Source organism: Bufo bufo, chromosome 4 (assembly GCF_905171765.1).
Source record: "Bufo bufo chromosome 4, aBufBuf1.1, whole genome shotgun sequence".
Classification (NCBI taxonomy): Eukaryota; Metazoa; Chordata; class Amphibia; order Anura; family Bufonidae; genus Bufo; species Bufo bufo.
Window position 1 is genome coordinate 441,116,270 of NC_053392.1, and position 18,288 is coordinate 441,134,557.

The 18,288-nt window shown below is 44.2% G+C and overlaps 1 protein-coding gene across 1 annotated transcript in view; it reads right to left on the reverse strand.

The window, feature by feature from the left end:
• The window catches only part of TIAM2 (TIAM Rac1 associated GEF 2), a 409,027-nt gene that overhangs the window by 288,595 nt on the left and 102,144 nt on the right, over positions 1–18,288 (reverse strand). Inside the window, exon 2 of the mRNA XM_040429382.1 lies at positions 16,709–16,792. The gene's annotated coding sequence lies outside the window, so the exon portion shown is untranslated. The remainder of the gene's footprint in view (positions 1–16,708; positions 16,793–18,288) is intronic.

Sequence of the window (18,288 nt, forward strand, 5' to 3'; positions counted from 1 at the left end):
AAAAGGCATTTAGAACATATAACTGCACCACTGAACGGCAAATAATACTTTTTTTTACCACTAGTACACCCGAAAAAAGGCCTCAGAACATAAAACTGCACTGATGAACAGCAAATACCACCTTTTTTTTACCACTATTACTCCAGAAAAAAGGGTTCAGAACATATAAATGCACCACTGAATGGCTGATGCCACTTTTGTTCCACTAATACACCCCAAAAATGTAATACACCCAAAAAAAGGCTGAAATTTTGTCCCTTCACTGCACAAAGGTGTCACGGACGTTCCCGCAACAGATGGCAGGAGATCAGTGAGACTGGCAACACGTGGTTTGATCTGACATATTTTCCATTTGGATCAAATGACATCTGTGTTGTTTCTGGTGCTTGCCACACCTTCTTTCCCCAGGTGTGGCTATTATGGTTGTAACGGATCTCCTGGCATCCCGACCGGGTACCTCCGTTGATAGTTGCTCCTAGTGCTTTCCGAGGACTCCAAGCACTCCACTTGACACCGTACGCACTGCAGACCCCACGAACCGCCGAAGCTTGGTTGAGATCTCAATGTCTCCTACCCATCCTGGACCTACGACAAGGCTCCAGGCTCCAGTGGGTGAACCTCTCCTAAAACCAGAGAGCAGGAACAGCTCTTACAAGAGCTAGTAGTAAAGCCAGGGGAGTATAGCAAATCTTCAGCGTATAGCAATCCCCCAGTGTTGATCAGTTACCCAAACACCAGCCTCAACATGATGAAGGATAAAACAGGCACTCTTTATTGAGGGATACCCTCACATAACATAAAATACAATTCCAAAGACAGATTTAAGCTGTGCGGCCGGTCTGTCTTCTCCTTTAAAGTTAGTATGGGCCATAATCCTAAGGCAAGAGGCTGGTAGCCAGGCCCCTCCGAAACCCAGTGGCGAGGTTGGTTTCGCCACAATGGTCATTTAACCTTCTCTATTTATTGTTGTTTCTCCCACTATGCTATGCGGTTTATAGCTTCTGTTGGAGTTGTGGATAGCTGGTGTGTGGATCTCGGCTGAGTTCCTCGTGCTTCCATAGCCACTAGAAGTTAGATGTTTTCTTTCCCTTTTGTATTTTGTTTGGGTTATTTTGTGAGTTGCATTTTCCTGTCATTTGTATTAACGCCTGAGGGAGACTCCTGTTCGTCCTTCTCTTGGAGGAACAGGTTGGCTCAGTCCTCACATTAATACCAGGGTCCTATAGGGTCAGTTAGGACACTGGGTATTGCGGTGTATGAACTCACCTACCTCTGGGGTCTGTTCATACTGGTAGTTAGTCAGGACTTTAATTAGGGTTTTACTAGGAGGTGTCCATCTCTTTTCCCTAGTTTCCAGGCCTTATTCCCTCACCCCTTTCCCTCCTATGTTCGGTGTGATATTTCCCTCCCACAACCGAACGTGACAAAAGGCTAATCAGCCCTTTTTTTTTCCCCTAATACACCGGAAAAAAGGCTTTAGAACATACACTCACCTAAAGAAGTATTAGGAACACCATACTAATACGGTGTTGCCTTCAGAACTGCCTTAATTCTACGTGGCATTGATTCAACAAGGTGCTGATAGCATTCTTTAGAAATGTTGGCCCATATTGATAGGATAGCATCTTGCAGTTGATGGAAATTTGAGGGATGCACATCCAGGGCACGAAGCTCCCGTTCCACCACATCCCAAAGATGCTCTATTGGGTTGAGATCTGATGACTGTGGGGGCCATTTTAGTACAGTGAACTCATTGTCATTTTCAAGAAACCAATTTGAAATGATTTGAGCTTTGTCACATGGTGCATTATCCTGCTGGAAGTAGCCATCGGAGGATGGGTACATGGTGGTCATGAAGGGATGGACATGGTCAGAAACAATGCTCAGGTAGCCCTTGGCATTTAAACGATGCCCAATTGGCACTAAGGGGCCTAAAGTGTGCCCAGAAAACATCCCCCACACCATTACACCACCACCACCAGCCTGCACAGTGGTAACAAGGCATGATGGATACATGTTCTCATTCTGTTTACGCCAAATTCGGACTCTACCATTTGAATGTCTCAACAGAAATCGAGACTCATCAGACCAGGCAACATTTTTCCAGTCTTCAACAGTCCAATTTTGGTGAGCTCGTGCAAATTGTAGTCTCTTTTTCCTATTTGTAGTTGAGATGAGTGGTACCCGGTGGGGTCTTCTGCTGTTGTAGCCCATCCGCCTCAAGGTTGTGCGTGTTGCGGCTTCACAAATGCTTTGCTGCATACCTCGGTTGTAGCGAGTGGTTATTTCAGTCAACGTTGCTCTTCTATCAGCTTGAATCAGTCGGCCCATTCTCCTCTGACCTCTAGCATCCACAAGGCATTTTCGCCCACAGGACTGCCGCATACTGGATGTTTTTCCCTTTTCACACCATTCTTTGTAAACCCTAGAAATGGTTGTGCGTGAAAATCCCAGTAACTGAGCAGATTGTGAAATACTCAGACCGGCCCATCTGGCACCAACAACCATGCCACGCTCAAAATTGCTTAAATCACCTTTCTTTCCCAATCTGACATTCAGTTTGGAGTTCAGGAGATTGTCTTGACCAGGACCACACCCCTAAATGCATTGAAGCAACTGCCATGTGATTGGTTGACTAGATAATTGCATTAATGAGAAATAGAAAAGGTGTTCCTAATAATTCTTTAGGTGAGTGTATAACTGCACGGCTGAATAGCTAATAACACGTTTTTTCCACTAATACACCCCAAAAAGGCAGTAATTTTGTCATTTCACAGCACAATGGCAAATAAGCCATTTTTTTCCCACTAATACACCACAAAAAAGGCTTTGTAACATATAACTGCACCGCTGAATGTCAAGTAAGTTTTTTTTTCCACTAAAAGGCTGCAATTTTGTCACTTCAACACACAACAGCAAATAAGCCATTTTTTTTCACTAATAAACCCCAAAAAAGGCTTAAAAACATATAACTGCACAAGGGCTAATAAGACGTACAAATATTTCCTAGTAATACACCCTGTTAATGGCTTTATCTCACAGCACTTGCAACCCAATAATAAGCAAGGTTTGCTGGAATTACAGGGGTATCATCTATTGCAAACCTAAAAACAGCAGAATAATTCCTCCCTATCCTTTCCCTACACTTAGACTAATCTTTCCCTGAACTTGTAAATCGTTTTTTCAGCACAATAAAGTCTTTCCTAGACTGCCCCTAGACGTCTCTCCCTGCACCAAGCACACTGGAAAATGGCAGAATCCAAAATGGCTAAGGCTATTTATAGGGCTGTGACATCACAGGGGCTGGCTGCTGATTGGCTGCATGCATGGCATTGTGGGTGATCCCTTGTTCCCAGAGTTCTTTGCTCCATGTCCTAACACAAGCAGCAGCCATTTTAGGAAAAAATGTGATTCGTTACCACGAAGTGTGAGGAAATTCGGATTCGGTGCGAATCGAATTTTTCCTGAAATTCGGATCGAATTCCACTTGGTCAACTTTGATTCGCTCATCGCTACTCATAACCTGTGATGTCAGCTTCTTTTCCTGCTATGATGTTGTTCCGTGCACAAGCCTGAGGGACCCAGAAGAGAAGGTCTGCCTCTGTGAACAGAACGTCACTGTGCTGGACACTCCACCCCCTGCACTGGCCGAGCCCCTGTCTGCCCTGTGTCTCCCCTCTACTGAATTCTTTTGCAAAGTTTAACCCTTTCTACTATCACCAGCACAGACTCAGGGCTGGAGGCTTTGCTGTGCAGCTGCAGGCAGTGAAGAGACCAATGGTGGGCACATAATCCTCCTTCTTCATCCTGCAGACACAGAGCTGACAGGCTGGAGGAGTTCTGCAGAGCACTGGACAAGAACAGGTAGGGGGAAGATCCTGTGTGTATCAGCAATGTCATTGTACTGTACAGCTGGGACTTCACATACTACACATACAACAAAAGTATCCCAAGAGTTAGACATTTCAATCAAGGCAGCACTTTTATTCACTTCCTTTGCAGAGCAGGGGGAGGGGCAGCAGTCTTTGTTGCGGCCCACAAATATTCATAAGGAAAACCTCAAAGATTGTTATTATTGTAGGTAAACAAATGGCCAGAAGACAACTAGGGAAATGAGGAAATTGATTTTTTTTTGCCTAAAACTTGCTTACCTTATGGATATATTGCTGGCCATCAGATTTACATAACTGCATTTTTTTTACATAACTCAGTGTTACGGGGGTGTGGCCTGCACATTGATGGTGCTGGTCACATAGCGCTTCTGCTCCGGACTAAAACACTATAGCGGCTCACAGCACTTACTCCTGACAACTAAATCAGCGATTTGAATTGCCACGCTGAATGCCAGGCATGGGGAAGGTGAGGAGGCATCCTGCTCCAGCGAAACTAACCGAGTTTTTTGGTAAATCGGGGCAAACAGAGACAGGCCAAATAGGGAGCCTCACCGCCAACGAGCTCACTGGCCTCCCCGGCGGGAACGCCATTACCATCCCCACACAACTCCGCAGACAGACATGGATCCGAGCGGGAAGCCTATGAAGCTAACCACCTCACAGCAGACATTATGCGGTCTATGCTTGACAACCTACGCACCTCATCAAGCTACATGATCTGGAAGATAGACATCGCTGCAACAATATCCGGATCCGAGGGATCCCGGAATCGGCAGAATCAGGGGAACTCGAACCTCTTCTCCAACAGCTTATTAAAGCAGCACTTCCAGAGTCCACAGAAAGGGACTTGATAATTGACCGTATTCACAGAGTACCCAAGCCAAAGGGTTTGGACGCATCCCTGCCTCGTGATGTTATCGCAAGGATCAATTTTTACGCTATCAAAGAAGCATTTCTGAGGGATCTGAGACAAAACCCTACCCCATCTCATCTTTTCAAGGGCATATCTGTCTATACGAATCTCTCCGCAGCAACGCTCGCTGAACAAAAAGAATTTGCTCCGATCACTGCAGTGCTGAGACAGCGCCAAATGAAATACCGCTGGGTCTTCCCAGTAAAGGTGCTAGTTACCTACAAAGGAACACTGCAGGTCCTCCACACGCCGCAAGAAGCATCTCGCCGACTGCTTGAATGGGGCCTCATTACCGAGGACTCCCAGCTGGTGAAGGACAACACATCACGCCCGGACAAGATTCCTCCAGATTGGGACACTGCCTGATGAGTGAGTCTCCCATTAGTCGGGTGCATCTAATTGTAAGAATTCAGTGTTGGTCTGCGGCAGGGAGCTTTTGTTTCTCTGTCCCAACCGGACTTACCCTGGTCGTTTTGACCCCTAATTTTCGGTTAGGCTGTTTCGGCCATGATGACCTCAACATGTTCCGTAATTTTTCAGTTCATTTTAAATGTTTTATGTTTTGTTTTTAAGTTTGTTCCTGCAAATGCCATGAATGTGCTCTACAGGGTATATAGCTTGATCTCACATTTCTGTCACACTATAGTGCGACAATGCACTACACAGGGTATTTATAGCTATTTAACCTGGGGATAAAAGTTTTCTCATTTAACATTCGGGGGCTAAACTATCCATACAAGCGCACACAGCTATGGTCAGAAATCCTCAAATCTAAATGTGATGTAGTTTTCATACAAGAATCGCATCTATTAGAAAAAGATGCTCACAGATGTACACACAGGAATTTTCCTGTACTGTATCACTCTCACACAAAGGAAGGCAGGAGTATTTATTGGTATAAGATCTACACTTACTTTCTCTTTAAAGGATTGTATAACTGATTTGAGAGGGAGATATGTTATTCTGATATGTGCACTGGATAATAAACCCTTCACGTTGGTGTCTGTATACGCTCCCAATGTCGGACAGGTAGCCTTCTGCAGAAGACTGTTTAACAAAGTACAAAAAGTAGCTGTGGGCGATGTAATTATAGGAGGGGACTTTAATGTCCCGGTCAACTCAGACTTAGATTATAGATCTGCAAATGATAGTCGCCATATAGACCTCAAAACAACGTTCCATGAGTCACCCTTCCATGATATCTGGCGTTACCAGCACAGTGACGAGCATGACTGCACATTCATATCAACTGCGTACTTATCTCAGTCTCGCATCGACTACATATTAGTGTCGAGAAGTCTTCTGCACAGGGTCTTGAGGTCTGACATTGGTGGAGCGACGTGGTCAGATCATGCACCTGTGAGCATAATTATTGAGGACAACCTCCCTAGTCCCCCTCAGCCACAGTGGAGAATGAACCCATACCTACTCAAATGCCCTGAAAGAGTCAAGAGGTTTTCTGCTAACTTACAAGAGTTCATACAATTCAACGACTCCCCTGATATTAATGTTAATACCTTATGGCTCACGCATAAAGCATATATGAGAGGGATCATACTACAGTCTGCTGTGAAACTGAACAGAAATAGGAAAAAGGCATATTGCAAGAAGCAGAAAAAAACCATACATTTCTTAATAACCCCCAGACTTTAGCCTTCCTCCAAGAATGCAGATCCGCCCTGAGAACCTCACTCTTATACCGCCAAGAAATAGGTATGAAACTCTTACAGGCCCATTTCTATCACACAGGCAATAGAGCAGGCACTCTACTGGCACGCAGATTAAACTGTAGGAAGGCTGAAGCTAGAATAGTTAGCCTAAAACATGCTAATACTATGTACACTCACCCTCAAGAAATAGCTAATGCGTTCGCATCATATTATTCCTCCCTGTATAATTTACGACTTGATAGTGACACTATACAGCCCACTTCAGAAGCTATATCATCTTTTTTAGATTCCCTTTCTCTCCCCAAACTGTCAGCAGATGATTTAAGCATCCTAAACAGACCAATCACCTCTAAGGAAATCCTAGCTACCATCAAATCCACCCCATCTAATAAATCTCCTGGACCGGACGGCTTCCCAGCGGAATATTATCAAACCTTTTATTCCATTCTGCTCCCCCACCTGACCAAGCTGTATAACGGTTTCTTAGTATCTGGAAATATCCCATCTCAAATCTTGGGAGCCACAGTGGTGACTTTGCCCAAAACCGAGAAACCCCCTAATGCCAAATGGTAAACGCAGACCTCAAATTGTTCGCAAAGATTTTAGCCTCCCACCTGAATAGTGTATTACCCTCATTGGTTGGCCCTGACCAAGTTGGATTTGTGCCAGGTAGGCAATGCAGGGATGGCACTAGGAAAATGATTAATTTAATCCAAATTGCAGAATGGTCCAGGGCCCCTTCGATCTTTGTCTCCTTGGACGCCGAAAAATTGTTTGACAGAGTGCACTGGGGGTTCCTGGACCAGGTTCTTAAGAAATTTGGTTTCCATGGGCATATTCTACAAGCTATATTAGGACTATATTCATCCCCATCCGCGAAAGTCTTGGCATCAGGGTTCTCATCAGAATCTTTCTCGATTACTAATGGCACTAGACAGGGGTGCCCATTGTCACCCCTGGTCTTTGCACTAGTTATGGAACCTCTGGCGGAAAAAATCCACACATGTAGCCAGATCTCAGGGATATTGGTAGGTAAGCTGTCACGACCATGGTCGTGACTCCTTGGGAGCCGCATGCATTTGCCCGCGGTCTGGTATTGTTGTCAACCACAGGTGAGGGCTAGTATCTTGCCTCATTTGTGGTTGCCGCTGGCAACTTGTGGTTGTTGGGCAGTGGAGCAGCCTGAGCTGGTTGCTGAACGGCTCGCTGTCCATGCATGCGGTTGTCTTTGGCAACGTGTAGTTTTGTGTATGCACTTTGTCTGTTTGTTGTGCACGAGTTTATTTATATGTGCACGTCCCCTTTAAGTGGCTGTTTTCCCTTCCCTGGTGTGAGAAGGGTTAATTCCCTTCCTAGTATGTGAGCACTGGGTGTGTCTGTGTGAGTGTGGCTACTTGGGCCTATATAGCCTCTGCTGAGAGCAGTAGTCAGAGGGGTACTTCAGCCATGGTCTGCTGGAGTCATCCTCCTACTTTTATACCACCTGCCAGTGAGGGCCACCCTTGTGGTCATAAATTGTGATACACGATGTTATGAAGATGTGTTTGTGTTATGCTTATTTATTGCAGCGTATGGTTTCCTGGGTTCCTGTGTGGTGTGTGCTCTGTCTCTTGTGTTGTTGTGGACAGCAGCACTTATACTTGGGTTCCAGGCTCTGTGTGTGTGGCAGGTAGGTGTGGTACTAGTTGCACTTACCTGCCATTGCCATATGTCTGTTTCTGTTCCCCTTGCAGCCCGGCCAGTTTAGACTCCTGTTTCTCCGTATCCAGGAGGAACAGGTGGTCTACCCAGCTCCTAGTTCAGGGATCGGCGGAGGGCGAGTAGGGATCCGAGGTTCCTGAGCATGAGCCCTCCTACCTTCAAGGTCGGCTCATGCAGCTAGGAGTTAGGGTCAGATTAGGGATGCATTAGAAGGTGACCTGCTCCCTTATTCTGTTGTCCTGGCCGAGCAGCCACTAACATCTCGTGGCATCGCACGGCTGAGGGTTTTCCCCATCCTCAGCCGTGACATAAGCGTTCCCATTGCATCGGACTATATGCCGATGATGTCATCCTAACACTGACAAATACGCTTAACTCACTGAACGCGGCAACTGAAATACTTCACCAATACTCCTTGGTATCATATTACAAACTCAATATTACTAAAACTAATGTTTTACCCATCAATGTACCGGACAAGGTGAGGCATGAAATCAGCAAACAGCACTCATTTAATTGGGCTAATGAATCAATTAAGTATCTAGGAGTGGATTTAACTGGTTCAATATCTGAGATCGTTCCCCTCAACTTTAAGAACTTAAGAGCTGAACTTCAAAAAGATTATTCAAAATATAGCAAAGTACAGCTATCATGGATAGCAAAAATAAACACAGTCAAGATGCTAATCCTCCCAAAAATCCTGAACATGTTCAGATGTATCCCCCTTAAAATCCTGAAAAAGCTCATTGGACGCATACAGTAGGATATGCTGGGTTTTATTTGGAGCAAATCCCGACCCAGAGTTAGCAGGAGAACGCTTTATCCCTCATTGCGTAAGGGGGTATTGGGCGTTCCAGATCTAAACAAATACTACTTAGCCAATTTGTTAGACCAGGCCATGGTATGGTGGTCCCCATCCACACTTCATCAGTGGCTGCAAATCAAAGCACACTTCGTAAAAAGAGGTTCCCAGAGAGCACTATTAGCAGCATACCTGCTAAAGCCCCTTACCTTCCCTCTGGCCCTGGGTACTATTCAAACTACCCTCTCCGCCTGGGCACAACTGTTTAAGCTTAAAACTCCCTTCCCCCTAGATTATGGTCTCTTTCCTATCTCCGTTTTGGAATACCATATTCCTACACTATTGCTTACAAATTGGCTGAATTGTGGGATTGATACTCTGCGGTGCCTATTTGACCAAACCCTCTTGAAGCCTTTTGAATCGCTACATTCCACCTACGACTTGCCAAACTCTCGATTCTACCAGTACCTGTAGATTCGCCATTTTCTCTCCTCTCTCCCATTTCGGGCAGGGGGAGAAGACGATGGTACACTCTGCGACCTACTTAAAGTAGGCACTCCTTCTTGCTCCAGTCTTTCAGTCTGGTATGCGCTTCTTACGTAAAGGCTACAAAAAACCTTTCATGACTGGTAAGTGGAAGGTCGAAATGGAGAAAGAATTCACCTTAGACTCGTGGACAGATGCCATGCACTGGTCAATGAAATGTTCGAGATGCATTAACCACACAGAGCAGAACACAAAAGTCCAACTACGATGGTATCTAACACCAAATAGACTATCCCACATCATACTGGGGTATTCCCCCCTATGTTGGAGGGGATGTGGTCAAGTAGACACTCCATATCATATGTGGTGGCTCTGTCTTTCACTTACTCATTTCTGGAACTCAGTGTCTAATGTCCTTGATGAGGTGACGGGGACAAAGGGAATACTACAACTTGAATTAGCCATTTTAAATGTTGGATTAGCGGACTTACCTCACTCTGCTAGGGGCACTGTAGCCCATATCCTTAACGCCTCAAAAAAGGTGATAGCACGTCAATGGAAGGAAGCAAACTCCCCTTTAAAGGGTTTCTATCACTTCGTATCACATATTTAGGTGTCAGACACTAGCGATCCGCTAGTGTCTGCTCTAACAAACCATCCTAATATGATAGGTTTTGGGGCAGCCGTTTCGCTAAAATAACAACTTATATCTATATGCTAATGAGCCTCTAGGTGCTATGGGGGCGTCATTAGCACCTAGAGGCTCCGTCTACCTTCATAAACTGCCGCCGCCCAGCGCGTCCCTCCAGCCCGCCCATCTCCTGCTGAATGCGATCCTCTCCATGCGCGTCTCTGTTCGGCGCATGCGCAGTGAATGTCTGACCGCTTCCCTGCTCAGACATCTCCACTGCGCCTGCGCCGATGACATCATAGTGCTCCGAGGAACAGGCGCAGTGGAGATGTCTGAGCAGGGAAGCGGTCAGACATTCACTGCGCATGCGCCGAACAGAGACGCGCACGGAGAGGATCGCATTCAGCAGGAGATGGGCGGGCTGGAGGGACGCGCTGGGCGGCGGCAGTTTATGAAGGTAGACGGAGCCTCTAGGTGCTAATGACGCCCCCATAGCACCTAGAGGCTCATTAGCATATAGATATAAGTTGTTATTTTAGCGAAACGGCTGCCCCAAAACCTATCATATTAGGATGGTTTGCTAGAGCAGACACTAGCGGATCGCTAGTGTCTGACACCTAAATATGTGATACGAAGTGATAGAAACCCTTTAATCAAAGAGGTAGTTAGATTGGTGAATTTTCATATGCATTGTGAGTTTGTGTTTGCCTATACGGTACAACACAGAGTGTCAGTGCATAATTCATGGTTATTGTGGCTGTCTAGCCCTTATGCTGACCCACTTCCTTTTTTACCTCTTGTAGTGAGGAGAACCTGGGGGTTAAAATTGCCGTTCTCTGTATACGCACATGAGTAGTGCAATTCAACATGTCATTGTGGTATATTTGCTAGGAACTTTGTGTTATTTGTCATATTTACTTATCTTTATTTCTATGTCACGAACCAATATCAGTACTGCCAATGTGGCTCTGTAAATGTGCTGAAGGGTTCGTACAACCTTTGGTGTAATTGATGTTCTTCCATACAAAAATACAAATAAAAATTCATTGATGAAAATAACTCAGTGTCACGATAGATAGGTAAGCGGGGAAATAACCAAACACGGGAAAAGAAACAGAACAAGCGACTAGGCCCAAAAGCTAGGGAGAAAAGGATCACTTCCTAGCGATCCCTAAAAGCTTTCCCTAAACTGCTGTGCCCATGTGCATACCCTTAGGATGGATATGCACATGCCCTCGTGCCTAAACCTAAACACCCTGGGCAAACCCTAAGCAGCAGGGAAAAGGGAAGAGGCAACCTGCTTCTTCAAACCAGGAGGAAGCAAGCGTCTCCCTAGAGGCCTAGATAAAACACACAAAGGTAAATAAAGGAGAGGACTTATCTTGAGCAAAGCTGGAGCAGACGATCCACCACAAATCAAGAGCTCCCAGGAAAGAACTATAACTCGCACAGGCCACTGCGGGAAGGAGGGATAAATAGCCTCACTAACAATGAAACCCAGTACCACCTGAGGGAAGGTGGAATCCAGCTCAAACCAAAACAAAACAAACAGAGATTCAGACATGTGCAGCCAGTCTGACAGACCTCCGCACATTCACGGTCAAGGCGTGACAGTACCCCCCCTTCTACAGGTGACCTCCGGACGCCCCGGACCAACTTTATTCGGGTGTGCCCTGTGAAAGGCCCTCACCAGGCAGCTAGCACTGACATCAGCAGCCGAAACCCACATTCTTTCCTCGGGACCGTATCCCTTCCAGTGCACCAGGTACTGGAGGGAACCCCGAAGAACACGTGAGTCGAGAATCTTAGAGATTTCAAACTCCAAATTGCCATCCACCAGGACAGGGGGAGGTGGTAATGGAGATGGTTCCACAGGTTCCACATATTTCTTTAATAAAGACCTGTGAAACACATTATGGATCTTCCAGGTCTGCGGAAGATCCAGACGAAACGCCACCGGGTTAACAATCGCAGAGATTTTGTAAGTGCCAATAAATCTTGGACCCAATTTCCAAGATGGTACCTTCAGCTTAATGTTTCTAGTGGACAACCACACCGAATCACCCACACACAGTTCCAGACGAGTCATACGTCTCCTGTCAGCCATCCGTTTATATCTTTCACCCATCTTTTCCAAATTAACTTGAATCTTCCGCCTGATAGATGACAAGGCGGAAGAGAATCTCTCCTCTCCTGGCATCCCAGAGGATCCAGTCCCAGAAAAAGTACCAAACTGTGGGTAAAAACCATATGCGCCAAAAAATGGCGACTTATCAGTGGACTCCTGTCTACGGTTATTCAAGGCAAATTCGGCTAGAGACAAGAACGATGACAAGTCATCCTGGTTCTCGGCAACAAAACACCTCAAACAGGTCTCCAGGTTTTGGTTAGTGCGCTCTGTCTGACCATTCGACTGGGGATGAAAAGCCGAAGAAAAAGACAGTTGAATTCCCAGACTAGAGCAGAACGCCCTCCAAAACCTGGAAACAAATTGCGTCCCCCTATCAGACACCACATCAGAGGGAATGCCATGTAGTTTCACAATGTTATCAATAAAAACCTGAGCAAGAGTTTTGGCATTGGGCAAGCTAGGCAACAGTACAAAGTGGGCCATCTACCCACTCGGTATCGGTAATAAAGTCCATGGACAAATCCGTCCAAGGACGAGATGGGATGGATAAAGGAAGAAGGGATCCTATAGCCGGTGTGAGCCACCTTCCGCACGTGCACAGGTCTCACAAGCTGTCAAAGGTTTTACAATGGTGGAATAATTCAAGATGAATTTTCTGTAGTAATTGGTAAAACCCAAAAGCCGCATCATTGCTTTCTGATTCTCAGGCCGGTCCCATTCCAGTATCGCCCGGACCTTTTCGGGGTCCATACGAAAACCAGAGTCAGAAAGCAGGTATCCTAAAAACGGTAGCTCCTGGACAGCAAATACAAATTTTTCAAATTTTGCATACAATTTATTCTCCCGAAGGATCGACAACACCTGTCTCACGTGATCCTGATGGGTCTCCAAATCGGGTGAGCAAATTAGTATATCATCAAGGTAAATAACAATGAACCTTCCCACTTAATGATGGAAAATATAATTAACAAATCGCTGAAAGACCGCTGGCGCATTAGTTAAACCAAAGGGCATGACAAGATTCTCGAAATGACCTTCGGGTGTATTGAAGGCCGTTCTCCACTCATCTCCTTCCTTAATTCTGATCAGAATATAAGCTCCTTTTAAATCCAACTTGGAGAACACCTTGGCTCCGACAATTTGATCAAATAGATCAGAAATCAAAGGAAGGGGATACGGATCACGGACCGTAATGAGATTCAATTCCCGGAAATCTAAACACGGTCCTAAGTGATCCGTCTTTCTTTTTTACGAAAAAGAAGCCAGCGGGCCACAGGGGACTTAGATGGCCTAATATGTCCCTTTGCCAAACTCTCTTCAATATACTTCCGCATAGCTTCTCTTTTGGGTTGGGAAAGGTTGTATAGTCGAGATTTTGGCAGGTTAGCTCCAGGGATTAGATTGACCGGACAATCATATTCTCGATGGGGAGGCAGCTCTTGGGCTCCACCCTCCGAGAATACGTCCGCAAATTCAGAGAGAAACTGAGGTAGGACAGTAGTTGACACCCCTGAGATAGAAGCACAAAGGCAGACAAAATTCATTCCAGCTACTGATTTGTCTTGTTTGACAGTCAATAGTAGGGTTATGCTTTATCAACCACTGTAAACCCAGAACCATCAGAGCAGGCAAGCCCTTCATAACAAAATAAGAAATGGACTCAACATGTGAATCACCCACCCTTAACTGAATGTCATGAACGATATGAGTAAGACTCTTTTGTGAGAGAGGGGAGAAATCAATAGCAAACAGTGGTATCTCTTTATCTAAAGTGCTAGTTCTAAAACCAAGATTTTGGAGGAACTGAAAATCAATAAGGTTTACCCCCCGCACCACTGTCAACAAATACCTCAAAATCAAAATTTCCTGAGTCTAGCGCCACCACGGCAGGACAGGAGGAAACGGGTATTGCAGGGAGAATGCATATTTGCATGCTCAGACTCCCCATTCACACTACCAAGAGTCAGGGAAGTCTTTTTTTCTCTTTATGTGAATACCTCCGCAGTTTTTCATTACCGCTTTGAGGTTTAACAAAAGGACACGCACAAACAAAATGACCTTTTTTTCCACAGAAGTAACATAGCTTATTCAGCTTCCTAAAATCCCTATCACCTGAGCGAAAGGAAACCTGGCCCAACTGCATAGGCTCCTCTCCTGCCCCAGATTCAAAAGTCATATTACCCCGGGGACTAGGTGGGACGGATCCACTTACAGACAGGACCCCCCGCTCGAGAGGAATCTTATACCTCTCTCAAAGACGTCTATCAAGCCGCACTGCCAAAGACATGGCCATCTCCAATGAATCGGGATACTGATGAAAAGCAAGGGCATCTTTCAACCTCTCAGATAGCCCCTGACAAAACTGACTCCAGAGTGCAGGATCATTCCACCCCGAGTCAGTTGCCCATCTTCTAAATTCTGCACAATACGACTCCGCAGTACGTTCTCCCTGTAACAAACTACGCAGCTTAGATTCAGCTATAGAGACCGGGTCTGGGTCATCATAAATCAAGCCCAAGGCTCTAAAAAATTCATCCACCGATGGTGAACCGGTCGGCAGAGAAAAAGCCCAGGACTGCATTAATGCCGGATCCGGCCCCGAGTGTTCTGGCAAAACGGATCCAGCATAGCGGTCTGCGCATGCTCAGACCACAAAAAATGTGAAAATAAATAAATGCTGGCTCAGTTTTTCCGGATGGCACCGGAGAGACGGATCCGGCATTTCAATGCATTTGTCAGACGGATCAGGATCCTGATCCGTCTGACAAATGCCATCAGTTTGCATACGTTTTGACGGATCCGGCAGGCAGTTTCTCTGCCCCAAGTGTGAAAGTACCCTAAACCATGGCAAAAAACAAATGTATTACATGCAGTTCTTGCTGTGGAAATAGCTGTGAATTTCACACTCTCCATTCCACAGAATAAAATCCAAGGTGGAGATCCACAGCATAATTTTAGGTTGTGGTTTTCTTGGAGAGCATGTGCATGCCATTTCTTATAATGTCATCCACACTGCTGGTACTGTACAGTGCTCCGGATTTGCCACATGAAAATCCACAATGGCAAATCCACATCTTTTCAGTCATGTGTGAACATAGCCTGGATTCGCACATAGGTATCTTGTGAATTTTTCAGCACTGTTGTGTTTTTTGTGGTCTTTTTTACCCGTGTTTTTTCCTGAAAAAATACCAGATCCAGATGTCAGCTGAATGTCTGGAAACATACAGTCATTTTTTGGCTATTGGCTTTTTTTGTCTGTCTGAAGTTGTTTTGAAAAAGCAGCATGTTGAAGCCTTGTATTTTTATTCAGGTGTTTTTTACCTTCTTCTCTATAAAGAAAAAAAATGCCTGAAAAAACACACCATTCACACATTTGTTTTGAAAAAAGTAAAAAGAAAACCATAAAAACACACATGGTTTGGAAAGAAACAATGTAAGCTTTCTGTGTTTTTTTTTTTTTACCATTTAGGCCTCTTGCCCACGACCGTATGTATTTTGCGGTCCGCAAAAAATGGATCCTCAAAAAATACGGATGACATCCGTGTGCAATCCATATTTAGCGGAACGGAACAGCTGACCCCTAATTGAACAGTACTATCCTTGTCCGTAATGTTCTATTTTTTTGCGGAACGGAAATACGGAAACGGAACCTTTACATTTTTTTTGCGGACCCATTGAAATGAATTGTTCTGTATACGGTACGCAAAAAAACGGAACCAACACAGAATGAAAATACGTTCATGTGCAAGAGACGTTAAATTCATGTGTGTAGGGGCCCGTAGAGTGCATTCACACATGGGTAATTTCTGGTGGGGTTTTTTTCACAATTTTTTGGGGTTTTTTTTTTTATGCTGAAGACATGTTTTTTTTTTTTTGTTTTTTGTCTAATGGTGTTGTTGTTTTTTTCTAATTAGTGTGTCACCTGTCTTTTTTTTTTTTTCCAATGCAGCATGTTGAAGCTATGGCATTTTATTATCTCCTTCTCTATAGGGAAAGAATGCCTGAAAAAACATGCTATCCACACATTTGTTTTAAGAAAAGGGGCCAGTAAAAATGCATGCAGTATGGTTTCTATGGCATAACGGTAAAACAAATCTCATGACCCAATAGCTGCTGTCACACATAGGGTTTTTTATTTATTTTTTTGTGAACAGTTCTGCAGTTTTTGGTGTGTGTTTCTTTCAGGCGTCAAGTTCTATAGAGAAGCCTATTGGAAAGCCTAAAAAAGTCTGGCAAGCAGCAGTTTGGAAAAATGACTTGGACCCAAAAAATGCACTAAAATAGAAGCTTTGTGCATGTGAACCACCCTTACAGTAGATTTGAAGAGTCATGGTATTTTCCACTGTATCATGAAATGGAGTTTTGTAAAATCACAGTTTTATCACTAAACCATAATAAATACAAAGTAAATGTGAAGCAACAAAACACTTAACTCCCAGGAAACTAATAATAAAAGAGACAGTCGTATTGTATATACTTACAGACTGTAGCCTCCTCTTCTGAAAGGCACAGCATATTGCACTTAAACATGTAGTCTCTGCTAACTCTTCCAATCTACTGTAGGTCTGAAAAACAAGAAGATGAGAAAGAATGAAGCACATCAGTAGCAGATGCAAGAATTCAAAGGGTCTTCAAGATTTTCAAGCTTCAGTTAGCAAATTTGAGGTCCACAGAATTTGGTGGAGCAAAATAGAAAACAATGTTTAACCCTTCAGCTTAACTCTATCAAGTTATATCATGAAATGATAACAGCATAATATTTTCTTCAGTGATTAAATACCTGATATCTGATAGATAGATAGATAGATAGATAGATAGATAGATAGATAGATAGATAGATAGATAGATAGATAGATAGACTAATAGATAGATAGATAGATAGATAGATAGATAGATAGATAGATAGATAGATAGATAGATAATGTACTTTCAAATGGAGACAGGTGGATGGATAGATCGATTAGAATTATAAGCCCTTGTAATGATAACTGTTACATATTTTACACGCAAGTAGGGGTGGGTTCACATTCACATTATAAATTCCATTATAGGGTTCCATTATAACGGAATGTTAGGACGGAAAGCAAAACGGAAACCTTTAAGAGGCATTCACTTTTGCTCTGTCCTAATACATCTCTATAGGCACATATAACAGTTACGTTATTCATGACAACAGGACTTTAGGACTATAACTCTATTATAATGAAATTTATAATGCGACTGCGAACCCCCCCTTACTGAAAATGATCTCACACCCCTTTAACAAACTTTGGGCAATTTTAAACCGTTTAAATGGTTGCATGTATTTAAAGTTATCGGAAAAAGTATTTTAGATCTCCTGTATTCCTGTCTGGATTACAGTAACCAAGTTTGGTAATATGTACTGTATTGAGAACACTCAATTAGTTTGATGCAGATGACAAATACCCCCTCCCCCTGCAGCTAAATCAGGAGTTACCAATCTGTTGTCATGGCAGGCTGTCAAGGCTGCCATGCCTGCCATAGTAGTCTTCCTGTTAAGCCCTGGCTATGGAAGGGCTTAATAGGAAGTTGTCACAATCACCAGAGACTACATAGCTCTGCACAGTGCACTACCCCTCAACATCTCCTCCCTCATCTCTGTCTAACACCCTAACCATGCTCTCTGCCATAATCCGAACCTCTTACTCCCATCTTCAAGACTTCTTCCAAGCTGCACCAGTTCTCTGGAATGCCCTATGCTAAGCAATTAGGTTAATTCACAACATTCACAGTTTAAAGGAGCTCCCTAAAAACTCATCTTTTTAGGTTGGCTTATCACATCCCCTAATCTAACTCTTCTTCATTCACCACCCTTTCATCAACATTCTTCTGAACCTGATCCATCATCAAATATCCACACCCTATGCATTAGAGATGGTGGCTGGTAATTGGCTCATGCAGTCTTATAACTACATCCCTATTGTGTTAAGATGGCCTGACATTGTACTAAACAAGCACTTTTAACCTTATGTATCACCTTTATCTCCTCATAGATTGTAAGCTCTTGTGAGCAGAGCCCTCACTCTTCTTGTTTTAATAG